General features: G+C 42.4%; 1 protein-coding gene across 4 annotated transcripts in view; it reads right to left on the minus strand.

Annotated features, from left to right (window-relative positions):
* Nucleotides 1-21,854, minus strand: part of LOC119973115 (contactin-4-like) — a 3,053,649-nt gene that overhangs the window by 1,852,064 nt on the left and 1,179,731 nt on the right. For all 4 annotated transcript variants that reach the window (XM_038810685.1, XM_038810691.1, XM_038810690.1 and 1 more), the window contains one exon: nucleotides 3,756-3,806. The gene's annotated coding sequence lies outside the window, so the exon portion shown is untranslated. The remainder of the gene's footprint in view (nucleotides 1-3,755; nucleotides 3,807-21,854) is intronic.

Raw genomic sequence — 21,854 nt, forward strand, 5'->3', positions numbered from 1 at the left:
CTGGGGTGAGCACAGTAAGAAGTCTTACAACACCAGGTTAAAGTCCAACAGATTTGTTTCAAATCACTAGCTTTTGGAGCACTGCTGAGGAATTCACTTGAGGAAGGAGCAGTACTCCAAAAGCTAGCGATTTGCAACAAACCTGTTGGACTTCAACCTGATGTTGTAAGACTTCTTACTATTTTTCTATTGTTAGGATGATAGAATTAAATGAAAAGTAAAGGTAAAAACATGAAAATCAACTGAAAAGGATTTAACTGGACTGAGGACTTGTGAGGTGCAGATAGGCCGAGTAGCAGGGTGAAACTGATACTTTGTTAAGCGAAGTGGAGACTAGGAGTCTAGGGACCTAGATCGTTGTCATGCCCAGTTGTAATGCAGAACTTTCTCAGAAAAATCAAGCAGTTGTGCAGAAAAGAAAGCAGAAGAAGTCTGTCTGTGTGAGACTGCATAAGTTCTGATCTAATCTAGAAGACAGATTCCCAAAAGAAAGCAACAGATCCTATGTGGTAATTATTTTCTGGATTCTGTTCATATTGTTAAACCTATGGGGTGTTGTTTTGTGCAAGTTGTATTCTTTGAGTTTAGGAAAGTACTGCGGAGTAATTTAAGTATACTCTCCGGGTAACCATTATTTTAGCTAATTGTAAATGCATTTGTTTATTGTTGCCTTACTTGTATGTTTTAATTTTTTTATTTGAATAATTCACAACAAGGCTGAGATTTGGGATGCCCTTGCATTGAATATCAATGGCGATAACATTATGTCTTGTGGAATTGTACATATCACAAGTTCCATCCTTAAATTAAGATGGTTAAAAACCAGTCAGCCTAATGTGGCAATATTCAAAAAAGAGCAGATAATTATTTCACTGTGCGGTAATCAACAACCACCCCTCAATCAACAGCACCAAAACAATTTACCACTTTATTTCAGTACTATTTTTGAGATCTTGCTGTGTGCAGATTGACTTCCCATATTTGCCTACAGAACTTTAACAATATTTTGGAAGTAATTAATTAGTGATGAGGTGCAGTTAGGTACTCTAAAGTTGCGAACTACACTGTGCCTTTTTCCCATTCACTCTAATTATATTGGTTTTAAAATGACAGTGCGATATCCAATTTGGAAGCATTGTGGCAGAGTGGTAGCCTTCCTCCCTCTGGTTCAGAAGTTCCAGGTTCAAGTCCCTCTTCAGGACTGATAGCCACAGAAGGTGTGTTAATAATGTATCCAAACAGATTGATTATCAGCCTGTAAATCAGCAAGAGCGGGAAGATTTTCTGGTCAGCCATATTGCAAAAGCCAATGGAAAAATACTGCAGTAATTTGTCAAGCATAGCAATGGATTAATCCAATCTATTATCACCAATGTCTTCTGAAGGAAGAGGACGATATCCAATTCAGCTCTGGTTTCAGGTTTCTGTATGGTACTAATCATGTTATTGGATGAAGCTCTGCATATGCAGAAGTTGATATACTTAATTAATCAAATAATGAATTCTAGGAGTAATAATGTGATGACTGCCATCTAATAACGATACTCAGATGACATTGTCGTAAAAGTGAAGCTAGAGAACATTGAAACTTTTATCAGAACCCTAATGTGGGATAACGCCTGTGTGTTTATTACTTTCCAGAATAAATGTTGTGCAGTTGCTGGGAAAGATGTGTGGGGTTGTTTTTTGTGCCTGTAGTGGTTGTGCTGACAGAAACAGTCATATAGCATATGTTACATATTTGATGTTCAGTAATCAAACTGGACAATCAATGACTGTCACAAGATTACTGAAAGTTAAGTGAGTAACTACACATGGAGGATTATTGGAAATCACATAATGACTTCTACAAATAATGTCCAACTAGAAACACTTCCATACCCTATTTGATACTGTATCATAGGTTTTTTGTGTATCAAGTAATAAAAGTTGCAACAGAGAGTTAGATATTAATGAGAAGAGTCCCTGCCTCAAGTTGTTTAACTGAACCATTTACTCAGTCCATCAATGGAATTTCCCAGTTCAATGACAAAGTACCGCCATTTTCTTCAGATAAATACTTGAAATAAAGTATTTTATTACAGAACAAAATAGTTCCTCTATGATAACATTTTATCCTATAAATGTCACGTTTCATTCTTTAAATCGAACAATTTTACAGACATGATCAAGCATGCTGTCATACTATTTAGTATCTGAATATCAATAATTATATAGGCAGTCGAAGTTGAATTTGATAATCCTAGTTTTGCACCTGAAACGGTATCTTAGCATTAAATTCCTGCCATATAGCATTAGCTATAAAACAAAAAGCAAGCTCCAATTCAGTAGCAAACAATTTGGGTTGAAAGGTTTTGGGTAGAGTCCTTTATCAAGTATTTTGTGAAATGCACACGATAATGTACAAGTCAATTGGATGATCTGGTATGACCTAATGGGTTCATTGTATAAAACCATCCAGCCTATTTTGTAAAGCGGAAATTAAATTAAACAAATACTTCCCAATAGTGATATATAGGAGGCTTGCCATCTTTCTCCTGTTCTTTCTGAATTCTTTCAAAGATAGAATCTAAAACTCAATAGGCTGAAATTTGCAGTCAGAGGGAAAGCAATAATGATGCTCATTGACGACTTCAAAGAAAGCTCCCACAAAGATTTAATATCTCTGTGATGTAATTTCCCCATTCCTGATATCAGTTTTTTTTTTCTGGTGCCATGCCAAGCAATCTTCCAGGCATTCAACAGCAGCTATGTCATTAAACGGGGTAACATTGAAACATTCTTACAGATAGAAATCCAAGACAAAAAATGAATCCCTTCGCTTTTAATTGTAGAATTTACCATGATGTAATAAATTGTCATTCAACAAATACAAAACAGTTACTGTGGTTATTTAACCAAAATTATGAACATGGAATGCCATTCAAAATACAGTTGCACATTGTTCAATACGGTACAATTTTATCCAGGGGATGTTACAGTGAGACAAAGAGCCTAAGAGTGGAAGTCCTTGTCAATTTGGACATTTCCAATATATTCAAGTCCTGGAATGTTTTGACAGTGCATCCTTGGAGAAGTGTAGTATCACTGACAGCAAAATGTGGATTTCTGCATTTAACTATGTGGAATCCAGAGGTTGCTGTCAGTTTTAGAGGGGTAATGACGACAAATACTGACAGTTTCCCCACCATGACGACCACAAAACCCAGGACATTATACAATTTCTTTGAAACCAAAGCGACAAAAGACATTGTAGCCAACATTGTACCAGATGGTCATGAATCAGTCGCATGTAATTTGTTTCATGCTCATGCTTTTCCGGAGGGATGAGGTTCTTCAAGGAGCTAAACATTAAGTGGAAGATGATGAAACGCTACTCTTACACACACTGCTGAGGTCAGTAAAACAAAAGGAAGGAATTCAGTTAATTTCAGGGCACGATTCACAGTCCTGGACATTGAGCAGTATTTAATGGCAGAATGCTGTCACAGATCAATAGAGTTAATGCATTTTTCTGAAAGATAGAAATGTTTTTTAAAATCTCAGTGTGCTGGTTTTACAATTATTCCTTTTATTCCCGCCATATATAGAATTAAATAGCAATCTCAACACGCTTCCATGGCACATAATAAAATAAAGGAAATGTATTGAAACGGAATGCAGTATAACTACAAACACTTGGAATCCAATGTTCAGCTCTAACATATAGATATGTTTCTATACATTACACTACAAAAATCAAATGAGTTGCTTACCATTCGTTTGGAAGTCAATTCAAGAGTTGCGCTAAAACGTAGAGGGCAAATCTGAAAACAAAACCAAAAAAACATAAAACAACATACACTCATATAGTGAACATCCTATAAAATTGGCCATAAAATTGTTACCCACTAAACACTAAATCACCTGTTACCATCTACAAAAAGTAGCAAAATAAAACCTGCAGCATGTGTTAAAACCAGATTCAGCAAAGCCGTCTTTTCAGTTCATTCTTGTTGAAATAAAGTATGTGAGGTTTTATTTGGTTAGGACTTTTCTACTGCTGCAATGCTGGAAGTTTCAAGTTTTGACTATTTAGCTTAAAAATTGTAGGAGGTCAGAAGAAAGAAAAAAATGGTTGACAGCCAATATCATTGTTTATAATATTATCTAAAGACAGAGATGCATTGACAGTTATACTCATAAACCAAATCATTGCATTCAATCTAATATATCCATTGGCAAATTAAAAATCTTAGAGGGTAATATCTTGAGGTCAGTAAAAAAAAAGGAAGGAATTCAGGTGAGACTATCTCAGCTGTTGCAACGCATTGCTATCTGTAAGTTTCTGAATGTATTTGTCACCTTGAGGAAGCATTTGATTAGAAATTGGAAGAGGCAAGGAAAGATCCTGAGGCTGTCCAGAGGTAATGGAGTGAAGAGTGGGAAAATAAGTCAATGCAGGTGTTTCTCTGGCTCTGACTGACAGGAACAAAACCAGATGAGGACAGTCCCACAAGAAAGGAGTGATGTTGCTGGAGGACGGTGAGGTCAATCACGTCAAAAGCAGCAAGCAGGTTGAGAAAGATGATGGTAGATTAGCGTGATCACCATCACATATAGGAGATCATTTGTGACTTTGATAAGGGATGTTGCAGGAGCAAAAACCCGCTTGGAGCAGTTCAAAGCTAGATTTGTGCGAAAGATGGTCACGACTTTGGATTGCAACATGTTCAAGGACTTTGGAAGAATTAGGCAATTTGAGTTTTTGCACTTGCATTATTGCAGGGAAACATATTGTGACCTTACCACCTACTCATGATATGCATTTCTAAACAAAATGACTGTGCTTAAAAACCATCCCTTCATATAAAGTAAGTTAGTTCACTAAGTGCAATCTGATCATCATGCAAAATACATCTCCTCCCTCTAATATATTTTGCTAGTTTAGCATATATTGCACGACAATTTTAAATACTTTTGGCATTTGCACATAACTGCAGCCTATTTTTACATGATATCATTATGGAATGCAAAGTAGTTCTTTCCTTAATATTTACCAATTTTTCACTGGATGCCTAAAAGCACCACGTTCAACATTGCCATCCAGTCATAACCTGACATTATAACAAACATGACAACATTGTACTTCTTTTTGCCTTAAGAGGGTCTACGCTAGCGTTCTCTCGGATATGCCAGCCGTTCGTCGACTTTCTCCGGGAGAATTAACCTGTCAGCAGCAGCAGCAATCCATAGAGGTGGGTGGGGGGTTGGGTGAGTGCTTCACTGGGATGGTGTGGGAAGACTGAGTCGCGTGGGGTAATGTCTATTTAATTGTTATTGTATATTCTCTTTTTGCACTATGTTAATGTTCACTCTACTTTGTTTTGTTATTATTGTTACTACTGTTTTATTATGAAAAATTCTGCAAAACCTGAATTAAAATATTTTTGAAAAAAATAATAATATATTATAAAATATCAGTTTTAAACAAATCTTGATAGGCCAACCTATTAGGTACAGGTATTTTTATTCCATATTTTCTATTTTCACCAGATAATAGGAAAGGCATTAAGAGGCAGGTTCAGCAGCTTGAAACAGTTATAGTCAAGACAAACAAATCAGGAAGGTTTTGTTATATTCATAACTTGAAACATGGAGTGTGCTCATGTGGACACTCGCAGGGTGGCTAAAATGGTTGCCAAGGATCAGGTGACCACTACAACTTCAACAGGAAGCTTACTTCAGATAAAGTTCCCAACTGCATGACCAGCGCTCCTTCCCTGAATGGACATGTCAAGATGAATACTGTCTGTGAAATTCACACTTGCGATGGTTTGTGGTTTACTCAAATCTAAGACATACTTGAGTGTTTAGTGCATGAGTTCAATTTTTGGGCTGAATGTGAGAATAAATAATTCTCTTCATTTGAACTGAAATGGTTTGTTGTCGGTTCTTTAAATTGACCACAAGCTAAGCGGTGCATACATTTCCAAACAAAGCCCACCCTGATTAGTCAGTAGGAGAAGGTAATTATGGGTTTTAGTTTCACTCTGCTCGCCAGGCACCCTGACACTACTAGGGTGTCAGGCCGGCAGTGCAAAGATGCCCAGGTGGCATTTTGCCCATGCTGGGGATCGGGCCAGGGGTACCCTGCCCTTATATGGTGGGGTGTGGTTAGCTTGATGACACCCTTTTGGTGAGTTGGGGTGAAGGAGGGAATCCAGTGTCATGTTTGGGGTCTCAAGATAGGAACGCCATTTAAAAATGGCTCCCCAATCTCTTCCTGCACTAAGGAGCAAAACAAGAAACGAGACTAAGTGCGGCCACAACGGGAGGGTTTCCCATAGGGGCCCAGAAATAAAACAGAGTCCCTTTAGATAGCGGGGTCTTTCTTGGTACTGCCCATGCTGGGAAACACCCAGGCTAAACGCGCTAGACAAGGGACTCTGCTGAATCGTGACCTAAGTTCCATGGCAGGACAGGAAGGTGGACTGTTTCCCACTGTGGCAGCTGGTGGGAAAACACATCAATTCTTCCTGCATCGAGCTTGGGTGGGATTGTCCTATGCTGCCACAGGCATGATTGATGATGGGCACGGTGGGAGAATATGGCAGGAGGGCCAGAAATCGGTTTTGTGTCAGCGTGAATTTAAAGTGGGATCTCCTGCTAGTGCCCACCATCGCAGGTCAGAAAACTCACCAGAGGACAATGTGATGCTCATTTGCTTCCCAATAATGGGATGCAGAAGAAGGCGTGACATTCCACATCACACTCTCCACTGTTCTGGTGAGAAAAAATCCTGGTATTCAACACGTTCATACAATGTGGTGTGCCAATGTCAGGACTCATCTGAACAATGCAAGGGGCTGCCACTGGAGTTCAGGGTGGAGGTCACCCACAACCGTAGACCCTGGAACACAACAGCAGTGGGTCAGGTGAGCTTCTGCTGGTGGACTTTCCAGATTCAGTATCCTGCTATCCATCTTCGTTCTCAGGAGGACAATCTACCAGCTTCAGGGTGCTCCAGACCACAAGCCCTGTATTCACACCAAATTAACGAGGTCAGGGTTGGAATATTTTGCGTGTTTCCCTGCTGGCCATGACAGCAGGAAACACTCCATGCTTCCACCCCCGTTTAGGACTGAGAGCTGGATTTTCCTTTGGCGAGATCCTTCGCTTCGCCGGCAGCACACTCACACCCGCAGCGTGGGTGTGCCCACAATGGGAACACTCATTGGCCGGTTGGCAGGACGGAGGATCCCACTGCCGGTGAGGGTGCGCCGCACCAGAAAATGGGGGCAGCGGGATGGAAAATCCTGCCCTTAGTCTCAAAATGGAAGAACTTTACTCCTGATTAATAATGCACCCGAGGGTTTAACACCGTATTCAGTGGTGGAGACACCCTCTAGGTGATGGTGAGCTGTCTTCTTGAACCCTGCAGTCCATGTGACGCAAGTACACCCACTGTGCTGTTAGGGAGGGAGTTCCAGGGTTTTGACCCAACGACAATGAAGGAAAGGAAATATATTTCCAAGTTAGGATGATGAGTGACTTGGAGGGGAACATCCAGATGGTGGTATTCCCATATATCTGCTGCTCTTGTCCTTCTAGATGGTAGTGGTTGTAGGTTTGGAAAGTACTGTCTAAGGAGCCTTCGTGAGATACTGCAGTGCATCTTGTAGATGGTACATACTGCTGTGCTTCAGTTGTGGAGGGAGTGAATGTTTGTGGAAGGGGTCACAATCAAATGGGCTGTTTTGTTCTGGATCATGTTAAGCTTCTTGAATGTTGTTGGATCTGTACTCATCCAGGCAAGTGGACTGTATTCCATTATACTCTTGACTTGTGCCTTGTAGGTGGTGGGCAGGCTTTGGGTGGTCAGGAGGTGAGTTACTCACCACAGGTTTCCTAGCCTCTTACCTGCTCTTCAATATTTATATGACTAGCCCAATTCAATTTGTGGTCAATGGTAACCCCCGGTATGTTGATATTGGGGGATGCAGTGATGGTAATACCATTGAATGTCAAGGGGCCATGGTTTGCTTTTCCCTTGGTGGAGATGGTCATTGCCTGGCACTTGTGTGATGCAAATGTTACTTGCCAGTTGACAGCCCAAGCCTGGATATTATACGGTATTGCTGCATTTGGACATGGGCTGCTTCATTATCTGGGGAATTGCAGATGGTCTGAACATTGTGCAGTCATCTGTGAACATCCCCATTTTTGATCTTATGAAGGAAAGGAGGTCATTGATGAAGCAGCTGAAGATGGTTGGGCCTAGGGCACTCCCCTAAGGAACTCCTGCAGTGATGTCCTGGAGCTGAGATGATTAACCTCCAACCACCACAACCTTCTTCCTTTTTGCCAGGTATAGCTCCAACCAGCAGAGAGTTTTCCCGCTGATTCCCATTGACTCATTTGCTCGGGCTCCTTGATGCCATATTCGATCAAATGCTGCCTTGATGTCAAGGGCAGTCATTCTCATCTCATCTCTAGAGTTCAGCCCTTTGGTCTATGTTTGAACCAAGGTTGTAATGAGGTCAGAGGCTGAGTAACCCTGGCAGAACTCAAATGAGGATCAGTGAGCTAGTTATTGCTAAGAAAATGCCGCTTGATAGCACTGTTGATGACTCCTTCCATCACTTTACTGATGATGGAGAGTCGTCTGACAGAGTGGTAATTTGCTGGGTTGGATTTGTCCTTTTTTGTGTGCAGGACATTCCTGGGCACTTTTCCGCATTGCCGGGTAGATGCCAGGGTTATAGCTGTACTAGAACAGTTTGGCTAGGGGCCCGGCAGGTTCTGAAACACAAGTCTTCAGTGCTATTGTCAGAATAACGTTCTGCCTTCTGCTATTTCTTAATATGACGTAGGATATATCAAATTGGCTTAAGACAGGCATCTGTTATGTTGGGGACTTCTGGAGAAGATCGAGATGGATCATCCACTCGGCACTTCTGACTGAAGACTATTGCGAATACTTCAGCTTTGTCTTTTGCACAGATGTGCTGGGCTCCTCTGCCATTGAGGATTGGGATATTTATGGAGTCTCCTCCGTCAATGAGTTGTTTCATTGTCCACTACCATTCACGACTGGAGGTGGCAGGACTGGAGAGATTAGATCTGATCCATTGGTTATGGAATCACGTAGCTCTGTCTAAGACTTGCTGCTTATGTGTTTGGCATGCAAGTAGTCCTTTATTGTAGCTTCACCAGATTGACACCTCATTTTTCAGATGGCCTGGTGCTGCTCCTGGCATGCTCTCCTGCACTCTTCATTGAACCAGGGTTGATCCCCTGACTTAGTGGTAATGGCAGATTGGGTTATATGCTGGGGCATGAGGTTATACATTGTGGCTCAGTACCATTCTGCTGCTGATAATGGCCTACAGCACCTCATGGATTCTCAGTCTTGAGTTACTAGATCTATTCTGAATCTATCCCATTTAGCATGATGGTAGTGCCACACAACACAATGGATGGTATCCTTTAATGTGAAGACGGTGTGGTGGTCACTCATACTAATACTGTCATGGACAGATGCATCTGCGGCAGGCAGCTTCTGAGGATGAGGTCTAGTATGTTTTTCCCTCTTGTTGGTACACTCACCACTTGTCGCAGACCCAGTCTAGCAGTTATGTAATTTAGAGTTTAGCCAGCTGGGTTAGTATTGGTGTTGACGAGCCAATCTTGGTGATGGACATTGAAGTCCCCTACCCAAAGGAAATTGTGTGCCTTTGCCACCCTCAGTGTTTCCTCAAAGCAGTGATCAACATGGAGGAGTACTGATTCATCAGCTGAGAGTGGAGGGTACATGGCAATCACCATGCAGTTTGCTTGCCCATGTTTGACCTGAGGCCATGACACTTCATGGGACCCAGAGTTGATGTGAGGACTCCCAGGGCAGCTCCCTCCTGACCGTATGCCACGGTGCCGCCTCCACCTCTCTGCTGGATTTGTTCTGCCAGTGGGTCGATGGTAGTGTTGGCTGGGGCATTATCTGTAAGGTATAATTCTGCAAGTATAACTATGTAAGGCTGGTCCTTTATATGTCTTTGAAACAGCTCTCCCAATTTTGGCACAAGCCTCCAGATGAGGCTATGACAGGTGAGGACCTTGAGAGGATTGTTATCACTAAGGAGGTAGTGATGGGCAAGCTAATGGGGCTAAAGGTAGACAAGTCTCCTGGCCCTTATGGAATGCATCCCAGAGTGCTAAAAGAGATGGCTAGGGAAATTGCAGATGCACTAGTGATGATTTACCAAAATTCACTAGATTCTGGGGTGGTCCCGGTGGATTGGAAATTAGCAAACGTGACACCACTGTTTAAAAAAGGAGGTAGGCAGAGAGCAGGAAATTATAGGCCAGTGAGCTTAACATCGGTAGTAGGGAAGATGCTGGAATCTATCATCAAGGAAGAAATAGCGAGGCATCTGGATAGAAATTGTCCCATTGGGCAGACGCAGCATGGGTTCATAAAGGGCAGGTCGTGCCTAACTAATTTAGTGGAATTTTTTGAGGACATTACCAGTGCAGTAGATAACGGGGAGCCAATGGATGTGGTATATCTGGATTTCCAGAAAGCCTTTGACAAGGTGCCACACAAAAGGTTGCTGCATAAGATAAAGATGCATGGCATTAAGGGTGAAGTAGTAGCATGGATAGAGGATTGGTTAATTAATAGAAAGCAAAGAGTGGGGATTAATGGGTGTTTCTCTGGTTGGCAATCAGTAGCTAGTGGTGTCTCTCAGGGATCAGTGTTGGGCCCACAATTGTTCACAATTTACATAGATGATTTGGAGCTGGGGACCAAGGGCAATGTGTCCAAGTTTGCAGATGACACTAAGATGAGTGGTAAAGCGAAAAGTGCAGAGGATACTGGAAGTCTGCAGAGGGATTTACCGTTACTCGCGTATCATGCGACTTTTGAAAACCTAAATTGTAACCTAAATTTGGGGGGTCGCATGATACGCGAGATACAAAATTTGCAGGCGTGAAGTGCTGGCCAAGATTAGGCTGTTAGGCTGTTAAACAGACCATATCCATTTACGGTAAGTCAAATAGTACCCAGTAGTTAATGAAACTATTATATTTATGAAATATAAAACAGGAATACATATGTAGGTTAATTAACATTTAATAAAATAAAAACATTATTAAAACAAACTATTACAGGTAAACTAAAATACTTCAAATTCGCTTTCATTGTTATCAGTGTCATCATCAAATAAAGCTTGGAATTCTTCTTCATCGAGGCAGTTGTCATACTGATCATCTTCCAGGTCTTCAATATTTTCATCCTCTTCTCCTGCATCTTCGAATAAAGCATCATCTTCACTTCCATCCAAAGCATTTGCTATTCCACATTTTTAAAATGCTTTAACAATCAAATCTCCATCTATCTCAGCCCATGCTTCTTTTACCCACAAACACAGTAGAGGCAAATCCGGAGCCTTCATATTCCCTCCCTTCGTAAATGACTTCTCTCCTTCCATCATCCAGTCATTCCATTTCTTTCTTATATTGTCTTTAAATGGCTTATTAATGGATACGTCAAGTGGCTGAACGACGCTAGTCAAGCCAGCTGGAACGATTGCTATATCGGTGTTCGATTCGCGAACAGCTTTCACAACAGAATCCACTCGATGTGACCTAAACATATCCCACACAAGTAAACTTTTTTGGCGTCGTAAACCACCTGCTCTTGATTCCCAAACTCTCTTCAGCCAAATCTTGCAGCCATTATCGTTCATCCATCCTTTTTCATGGACATGGACAATGATACCATTTGGAAGTTTTAGTTTGGGCATTAATTTCCGTTTAAAGATAACCATTGGAGGAAGTTTCGTCCCATCTGCCATACACGTTAGTACAACCGTAAAATGTGTCTTTTCATGCCCTGTAGTTTTGATAAAAATACTTTTCTCGCCGACTTTATTAACGGTTGAGTTTGATGGCATATCAAAATTCACGGGTGTCTCATCCATGTTTCCAATGCACGATAACTTATAGCTGTTAGCTTTGCGATGTTTGATTACAAATGTTTGAAAACTAGTCACTTTTTCTTCTAATTCTTTTGGGAGTTTCTGTGCAATTTTTGTTTTTCTTCTTAACACAAAGTCATGTTTTTTCATGAACCGCGTACACCATCCGGGACTTGCAGTAAACACACGAATGCCCATTTTTCTTGCTTCTCGTAAAGCATAAAGTCTTATTTTAGATCGTGTTATAATATAACCATTTTCTCGATTTTCGGACACCCACTTTGATACTTTATCTTCTAACTGCGGCCAATGACATTTCGACCCGCGATTTGTGCATTTATAGGAAGGAGTTTCCTTCAATTTTTCTTTTTGTTTTCTCCAGTTTCGGACACAGCTTTCTCCGACACCAAACAGCTTTGCAGCTTTAACGTTGTTGCTTTGTTCCGTTTCGGCAACAACTTGCAGCTTCAATTTGGCAGTATATTTCTTCGCAGATCTTTTCTCCATAGTGGCCTAAGGGTAGAATGTATTCGATCGTTGTTATGTGTTACGGTACTTGTTACGTGTTAGGTAACTGTTTATTATCGTGATTAGAAACAGCAAAACAGCTGTTTCTCATTCGGTTGTTTACGGCGGAAAGCCTAGCCTAGTGTCATCTGGTATCTCAAAAAAGTGACTCGCATGATACATAAGATATATGATAAAATCATGTTTTGGGGACGAAAATTTAGGGGTCGCATGATACGCGAGATAGGTTAAGTGAATGGGCTAAGGTCTGGCAGATGGAATACAATGTTGACAAATGTGAGGTTATCCATTTTGGTAGGAATAACAGCAAACGGGATTATTATTTAAACGATAAAATATTAAAGCATGCTGCTGTACAGAGAGACCTGGGTGTGCTAGTGCATGAGTCACAGAAAGTTGGTTTACAGGTGCAACAGGTGATTAACAAGGCAAATGGAATTTTGTCCTTCATTGCTAGAGGGATGGAGTTTAAGACTAGGGAGGTTATGTTGCAATTGTATAAAGGTGTTCGTGAGGCCACACCTGGAGTATTGTGTTCAGTTTTAGGGGCAGCACGGTAGCATGGTGGTTAGCATAAATGCTTCACAGCTCCAGGGTCCCAGGTTCGATTCCCGGCTGGGTCACTGTCTGTGTGGAGTCTGCACGTCCTCCCCGTGTGTGCGTGGGTTTCCTCCGGGTGCTCCGCTTTCCTCCCACAGTCCAAAGATATGCGGGTTAGGTGGATTGGCCATGCTAAATTGCCCAGTGTCCTAAAAAGTAAGGTTAATGGGGGGATTGTTGGGTTACGGGTATAGGGTGGATACGTGGGTTTGAGTAGGGTGATCATTGCTCGGCACAACATCGAGGGCCAAAGGGCCTGTTCTGTGCTGTACTGTTCTACTGTTCTACTGTTTTGGTCTCCTTCCTTGAGAAAGGACGTACTGGCACTGGAGGGTGTGCAGAGAAGATTCACTAGGTTAATCCCAGAGTTGAAGGGGTTGGATTACGAGGAGAGGTTGAGTAGACTGGGACTGTACTCATTGGAATTTAGAAGGATGAGGGGGGATCTTATAGAAACATTTAAAATTATGAAGGGAATAGATAGGATAGATGCGGGCAGGTTGTTTCCACTGGCGGGTGAAAGCAGAACTCGGGGACATAGCCTCAAAATAAGGGGAAGTAGATTTAGGACTGAGTTTAGGAGGAACTTCTTCACCCAAAAGGTTGTGAATCTATGGAATTCCTTGTCCAGTGAAGCAGTTGAGGCTCCTTCATTAAATGTTTTTAAGGTAAAGTTAGATAGTTTTTTGAAGTATAAAGGGATTAAGGGTTATGGTGTTCGGGCTGAAAAGTGGAGCTAAGTCCACAAAAGATCAGCCATGATCTCATTGAATGGCGGAGCAGGCTCGAGGGGCCAGATGGCCTACTCATGCACCTAGTTCTTCTGTTCTTATGTTCTTATGTTCTTATGTTAGTAAAGAGGACTTTGCATGGTTGATAGAGCTGGGTTTGCTGTTGTCGTTTCCAGTGTGGTGTGTCCAGTTTCTTTCCTTTTCATTGAATTTGTAGCAGTCTGATAAAACTGAGTGGCTTGCTTGGCCATTTCAGAGGGCATTTAAGAGTCGACTACTTTGCTGTGTGCCTGGAGTCACATGTATGCCACACCAGGTGAGGACTGCAGATTTTCTTCCCTAACGGACATTAGTTAACCAACTCGGTTTTGTGTGACAATTGACAATGGTTTTATGGTGACCATTAGACTTTTAATTCCAGATATTTATTGGATTCAATTTCCACCATCTGCCATGGTGGGATTTGGACCCGGGTCCCCAGAGTACTACCCTGGCTCTCTGGATCTCCATTCCATTACACCACCGCTTCCCCAGCCCTATTTTTAATCACTTTGTTAAAAAAGAAATGATGGGGTGGGACCCACAATGTGATGCTGTTACATAATTTTTTAAAATTACACCCTCCCCCCCCACCCTACCACCACAGAACTACCCCCTCACCACCACCATCGAAAGCCCTGGCACTTCCCCCACAGAACGCTCCAACACCTCTTCACAGACCTCCTCTACCCACGGAACCCCCCCCCCCCCCCCCAACACCAGGCACTGCCCTGGGCAGTTTCCAGCACAGTAGCAGGATAGTGGCAGATGCAGTGCCCAGTTATGACCTTCTCCTAGTGGTGAGTTGTACCCAGCCGTGCGCCTGCTGCAGGTTGACTTTGCCAGGTGCACATTGTGTGGGAACAGTCGTAATTCACTTCAGCGTAAGTGGACAATTTAAGATGGGTGGGTGGGGCTCTGAGGCAGAAAGTCCTGATTTGTGTATTTAACTAGTTCCAAAAGAGGTTCCTGACTTTTAAACTCAGGATCCCAGTTACGTCATTGGCGGGGAACAGAAACAAGTGATCAGGGAAATCCCGCCAGCGGAAAAGCCGTTTTGGGACTTGAGCTCGAATCTCCGCCCCATCCCCAAAAAGGTGTGTGGGGAATCCTGCCCAAAATGTAATATCCTGACCATTTGAGAATACCTGGATCAACAAAGAATAGAAACACAACTCTCATTATTTTTTGAACATGTTGGTCTTCACAATGGCCAAGAAAATCAGTCCTTTGATGAGGAAGGTGAATATCGGCTTTATCGCAGATTGGAACGATGCAGTACAAGGCACAGTAGCACATTTGAGGTAATTCAGTACTTGTACTGAGGCAGTCTCAATTGTGCCATGCAATGGGCTTTCAGTAACGGTGGCCTGATTATTAAAGGATTGGTAGAGGTCAATCACTCAGCATGCAGGTCTGGTTGTGGGTATGATTGGCTTTTCGTTAGTCAAATAAATGATTTGCAGTGTTTACCAAATGCTTATTCCACTTAGCTCTCCTTCCAACATTAATCTATCCACAGGCTTAAATACATTACCTCCAGGTCAGCATTGACCTCTGTTTTGCTTCAGATTTGCAATATAATCTTCTTGTTTTGTAATCAATAGAATCTTACGTCTGTATGACATTGCATGATTGAATAACACATTGAACAGATGTAAGTCAATAATTGCATGAATAAATTAATTTTACTAAATGGGTCTACGCTTAGATAAAGTTCAGTGGTCACAACATATTCACCATTCAGCAGATATAATCAGCTAATGACATTCTTTGCTTGTTGTGAAAAAAAACTTCTGGAAATCAAACATTAAACAAAATACTTGCAGTTAGTAAAATTGTCCATCAAACCTCACAGATAAAATCATAGCTGACAGAAGGTTGATCAGCCATTTGATTCGTCATTGAGTCAAATGCAGTGTTTTCTTGTGTGATACTGTACAAATATTTTAATCTGGAACTACATGGGTATAATATGGTCATTGGAGCAATTAAATAGAGATCATTTTTGTCTACATAATTGACTCTTCCTTACTACTCAGCATCAACTGCAGCTGAAGAACTGATGTTTGCTTAAAGTGTACGAATGGATACTTATTTTCCTAAAAAAAACATCCCTCTGCTTAACAGCACATATTGTGTCGGAAGTTATTGCAGCCAGTGACCATTTGACTTCACTGAGCTTTAGCATGACAAGTTGCTGTCAGTGCGAGTTCAAAATGGCGTGTCACCATCTGCAGGGAACTGGATTATATACGAATAGGTCAAGCAACCCTGAGTCACAGTGAATAATCATGCACAGCCCAGCGTCTGACTTGTTCCTGGATGGCAATGTCTTTCTGGTTGATTCAATTAGAGAACATACAGCTTTGTTAAAGAACAAAACTATTTTTAACTCGCTAAACACTGTAAAGGTTTCTATAATATGAATGATAAGTACAGGTGGATACTATGGCTAAATACAAATAAGTATGATTAACTAGTATTAATTACTATTGACTAAGGAGCTACCCGATATGTGACTGGACTCTACACCTGCTATCCATGTTCTGCTGCACACCTCATGTGTGCCAGTAACGTTCTCCTGTCGTCACACCACTTAGTGGCCGGATGCTAGAACCTGTCTGTGTTCCAGAAATGTTCTCCTGCCGTCACGTCATCTAGTGGTCGGATGCTAGAATCTCAGTCTATGCATACAGCACCAATCTTTACTTGCAGTTCGGTTATTAAATATACACAAATGATATTCTACATATCATGACACTTGGAATGAAATGTACATGGCTTAACTTCCTGTGATGAGTTGAATTTATTTCTAGCAGGAAAGTGGACAAACTTCTTACCATGTGACGCATTTAAATGATTTACCAAGCAGCAAAATGCTGTTTTTTGAGAAGTTAAATGGCAGAGCAAAACATCTCAGACGGAAACTCCATATATTCATATTTAACTACATTCTTCCCTTCTGTACAGTTGTGTGTGTAGAGTGGATAATGAGCAATGTTCACCTTGATCTTATTTTGTCAGTAAATTCTGGTTCAATTTATTATTTTTATACAATACTCTGTGGATAGGTCTGTGATTTCTTCTGGACAGATCCAGCCAGTCAAATCCCATATTCTATATTCTTCATATTTAGTATTTCTATTTGGAAAGCTGAAACCTTTTGATAAAATTTCATGAGTTCGTACAGGAAGTGGTTGAGATAGATAACTTTGATGCCTTCAATAGGAAACTAGACGCTCTTCAGACAAGGCTGAAATGAGGTAGATAGCATGAGAGGAGAAGCATGTGGAATATAAATAACAGCACAAATTAGATGGGTTAAATGGCCTGTTCGTACAATGAAAAATAGGAACTTCTCCAATACATATATAGCATGAAGCTGGCAGTTCAATGTACAAGATGCTCAAATAGTTCAATAAAATGAACCTCTCCCTATTAATTTGCCAATAGAACAATGAGGAGGTTGGTTCTTATCGAGGTCTTAATCGTGGTATAACTCAATTAGGAGTGCAATTATCTTTTTAGTTCCATCGGGAGACAGGAAGTTTAAATAGGGAATAATGAAAGGCTAATAATCTTAGTTCTTTTTTACACAGTCAATTAAGTTGAATTGAATCTTCATTTTACAGCAATCAGCTCCCTTTTAAGTTCTACAAACATACCATAAGCACATAAAACACTGTTGGTAAGATTTTTGGTTTCAACTCTCCACAGTAACACCAAAGCTAAGAATGTATCAAAAGGGAGCTAAATCATTGGCACTAGATCTGGTCACAGAATGTTGCAAGGTAAGGTGTGTTTCAGAAGAAACTACAGCTGAAATGTCAAACCTGATATTGCTTGTGTTCTGTTTCTGAAAATTAGACTTCATCAATGATACTGATCATTCTTCATCTCCGAACGACAACTATTATAAGACTTTGTTCAGGAAAAATAGTTTTGTAAAATGGTTCTGAAAGCTACGTGTATCATTGTGACTCGGTTGATGGCTCTCTCGCCTCTGAGTCAGAAGACTAGGGTTCAAACAGATACAGTTGCATGTGTGCATGTTGGGCTGTGTGCAACTGGACTCCCTCTCAACTCTTGTATTCAAGTGAGACCGAGGTTTCCATAGGCACTTTTGTGATCAATATGTTCTAAAATTGCAGCCTTAAACATGTGATGAATTGGAGCATTGTGCCTCAGAATTGACAATATTGCCATGTACTATCAAGGGTTATGGACCAGACATCATGTAGGATAGTCTTGCTCTTAAATAGGTGAAGAAATGCTATTCTGTCAGACCACATAGGTCAAACTAACACTAGATTAAGCTGCATTACCAGGAAGAAGCTCACCCAGTGAGGGGGATAAGCGAATACAGTCATTGAAGTTTAACTTGCAATGGAAACTGTTTCTCCCCCACAGATGCTGCCAGACCTGAGCATTTTAAGCATTTTCCATTTTCTTTTGAAATTTCCAACAGCTACAGCATTTTGTTTTTTGACTTACACTCAACTCAGTTCCTGACGTAAAAATAACAGAATGATTCTAGAGTCTTGCAGTATTTCTCCGCCTCAGGTTCTAATTTAAAGTTGTGATATAGAAATATGGGGCGGGATTCTCCCCTACCCGGTGGGGCGGGCGTTCACGGCGCTGAGGAGTGGCGTGCACCACTCCAGCGTCGGGCCGGCCGGAAGGTGCGGAATCCTCCACACCTTCAGGGGCAAGGCTGGCGCAGCGGGGTTGGTGCCGCGCCAACCGTCTCGGAAGGGACCTGACACCGCGCCAACCGGCGCTGAAGGGCCTACACCGGCAGGCGCGAGCTGCCCCATGCACGGGAGCGCTAGCATGTGCTGGCGTCATCCCAGCACATGCGCAGGGGCGTTCATCTCCTCACCGGCCATGGAGGAGGTCCACAGCAGCCAGTGTGGAGGGAAAGAGTACCCCCACGGCACAGGCCCGCCCGTGGATCGGTGGGCCCCAATCACGGGTCAGGACTCTCCCTGGGGCCAGATCCCCCCGCACCCTCCCGAGGACCCCGGAGGCCACCCACAGAGCCAGGTCCCGCCTGTACAAGGAGGTCAAATTTACGCCGGCAGGGCATCACAGAATCCCGCCCATGGAGTGAGACAAACATCTTCAGATTATTGCTCAGATACATCCTTCACTTCCTTTACAATAACCATCAGCTTCTTTCTCAACAGGCTAAAAATTACAACTGTAATGATTCTATTCTAATTGTATCTGTTACCAGAGTAAATAGAAGATGTGGATTGTCGCTTTGTTGTCCGGGGCCAGGGTTACAAAAATATTCTTTATTGAATTTACTTCCAGCATAACACTGCCAAATAACGATGGCAATTCTCAAGAATGAGCTCTACTAACAGCAGGAATTTTGTTTGTATCATTACTCCACAAACCAAAGGTAATAGTAGAGCCATCTTCACCAGCTTAGATTTTCTTCATTGTAAATATGACCAGACATCCATCATATCCTTTGCGAGAGGAATCTATTCTCCAAACTATATAATGAGCATCTCCACTAAGAGAGAAGTCCATGTAATATAGTTGTCTTGGAGATAGAAACTCAAACTTTGAAATATCAAGTGCCAGGTTTCAAAGCTGGTGCAGTTGCGTTTTGAGAGAGGGAGACAAAGCAGGCACTGCTCTGGAGGAACAAAGCAACTGCTTCTGTGAAGAGCAGAGAATGTAAGAGATAGGAGCAGGAGTAGACCACGTGATCCACTGGGCCTACGCCGCCATTCCTGGCTGATGTTTGGCTTCAACTCCATATTCCTACCCACTTCCTTTCGCTCTGGATTTGTTGAGATACCAAAAATCTGTCTATCCCAGTCTTAAATATATGAAATGATAGAGCATAAGCAACCCTCTCAGGCAGAGAATTCCAAAGATTCTCAACCCTTTGAAGTTTCCTAATTTCTCAGAATTGCAGTCCTTGGTTTATTATCCTGAGACTGTTGCCCCCTGTCTTAGATTCCCGACCAATGGAAAACAATTCTCAGCATCCACCCTCTCAGGCCCCTTCAGAATTTTACAGGTTTCAATGAGATCACCTCTAATTTTTCTGAACACCAGAGAATATACACCTAACTCACTCAGCCTCTCATCATAGGACACCCCCCCCTCCCATCCCAGGAACCAATTTAGTTGAAATTTGCTTGTACCACCTCCAATGCAAGTACATAACTTCTTAAATATGGAGACGAAAGGTGGATTTTCCACCAGCAGGATTTTCCACTCCCACCGGTCAAAGGATTTTTGAATGGCTTGCCGGATTTTCCAGCCCCACCCAGCTGTGACAGATCGATAAAATTCAGTCCAAAAACTGCATATAGTTACTGTCTCGCCAAAACCATGTGCATCTGGAGCAAGATATCTTGTGCAGAATTCTCCCGTACCCGGCGGGGCGGGAGTATCCCGGCGGGACGGAATGGCGTGAACCACTCCGGCATCGGGCCGCCCCAAAAGTGCGGAATCTTCCACCTCTTCAGGGGCTAGGCCGGCGCCGGAGTGGTTTGCGCCCCGCCGGCGTGGAAGGCCTTTGGCGCCGCGCCATCCGGGGCCGAAGGGACTCCGCTGGCTGGCGCAGTCCGCGCATGCCGGTGGGATGCGCGGCGGGGCCTGCATAGAACGAGCGGGACTTTGCCCCATCGCGGGTCGGAGAATCGCCGGGGGGGGAGCCCGCCGACCGGCGCGGCGCGATTCCTGCCCTCGCCAAATCTCCGGCACTGGAGAATTCGGCAGCCGGCAGGGGAAGGATTCACGCCGCCCCCCCCGGGGATTCTCCGACACAGCGGGGGGTCGGAGAATCCCGCCCCTTATTCTTGTATTCCAAACCCCTCACAGTAAAGGCCAACATGCGATTTGCCTTCCTAATTGGAGGCTGGTTTAGCTCATAGGGGCTGGTTTAGCTCACAAGGCTAAATCGCTGGCTTTTAAAGCAGACCAAGCAGGCCAGCAGCACGGTTCGATTCCCGTACCAGCCTCCCCGGACAGGCGCCGGAATCTGGCGACTAGGGGCTTTTCACAGTAACTTCATTGAAGCCTACTCGTGACAATAAGCGATTTTCATTTCATTTCATAATTGCTTGCGTCGCCTGGTTGCTAACTTTCTGGATTCCTTGAAAAAGTACACCCAAATCTCTTTAAACATTAACATGGTTTCTTGCCTTTTAAGAAATATTCTGCTTTTTTATTCTTATGACCAAAGTGAATTACTTCATACTTCCATGCACCATAGTCCATCTGCTTTCATCCTGTCCACCCACCTAATCTATCTAGACTTCTTTGCGGCTTCTGGCTTACCCTTCCAGCTAGCTTGGTACCAAAAACAAACCTAGATCCATTACTCTCTGTCTCTTAATCTAAGTGATTATATAAATTGTAATTTGCTGAGGCCACAGCACTAATTCTTGTGGGACTCCACTATTCACTGCCTGCCAGCTTGAAAATACCTGTTTATGCCCACCCTCTGTTTTATATTCGTTCACCAAATCTCGATCCATGCTAATATGTGATCACCAATTCTGTGTGTCCATATCATAATCCATTAACCTTTTGTGCAGCAGCTTATCGAATGCCTTTTGGAAATCCATGTATACTACATTTACTGGTTCTACTTTATTGGCCCGACTAAGCACATCCTTAAAAAACTCTTAAGTTTGTCACACAGAATTTCCTTTTAGTAAAACCATGTTGACTAGTTCTAATAATACCATGCTTTTCTAAGTGCATTATTAAGACTTCCTTAATAATAGATTCCAGCATTTGCCTAATAATTGATGGTAAGCTAACTGGCCTTTAGGTCGCCGTTTCCTCTCTCCCTCTTTTCTTGAGAAGCAGAGCACCATTTTCCAACTTCCAATTTAATGGGACCGTTGACGAATCCAACAAATTTTGGAAAATCATAGCTAGCACATATACCATCACCGCAGCTATCTCTTTTCGAACCTTAAGGTATAGGTCATGAGGACCCAGGCAT

Source organism: Scyliorhinus canicula, chromosome 11 (genome assembly GCF_902713615.1).
Source record: "Scyliorhinus canicula chromosome 11, sScyCan1.1, whole genome shotgun sequence".
Lineage (NCBI taxonomy): Eukaryota > Metazoa > Chordata > Chondrichthyes > Carcharhiniformes > Scyliorhinidae > Scyliorhinus > Scyliorhinus canicula.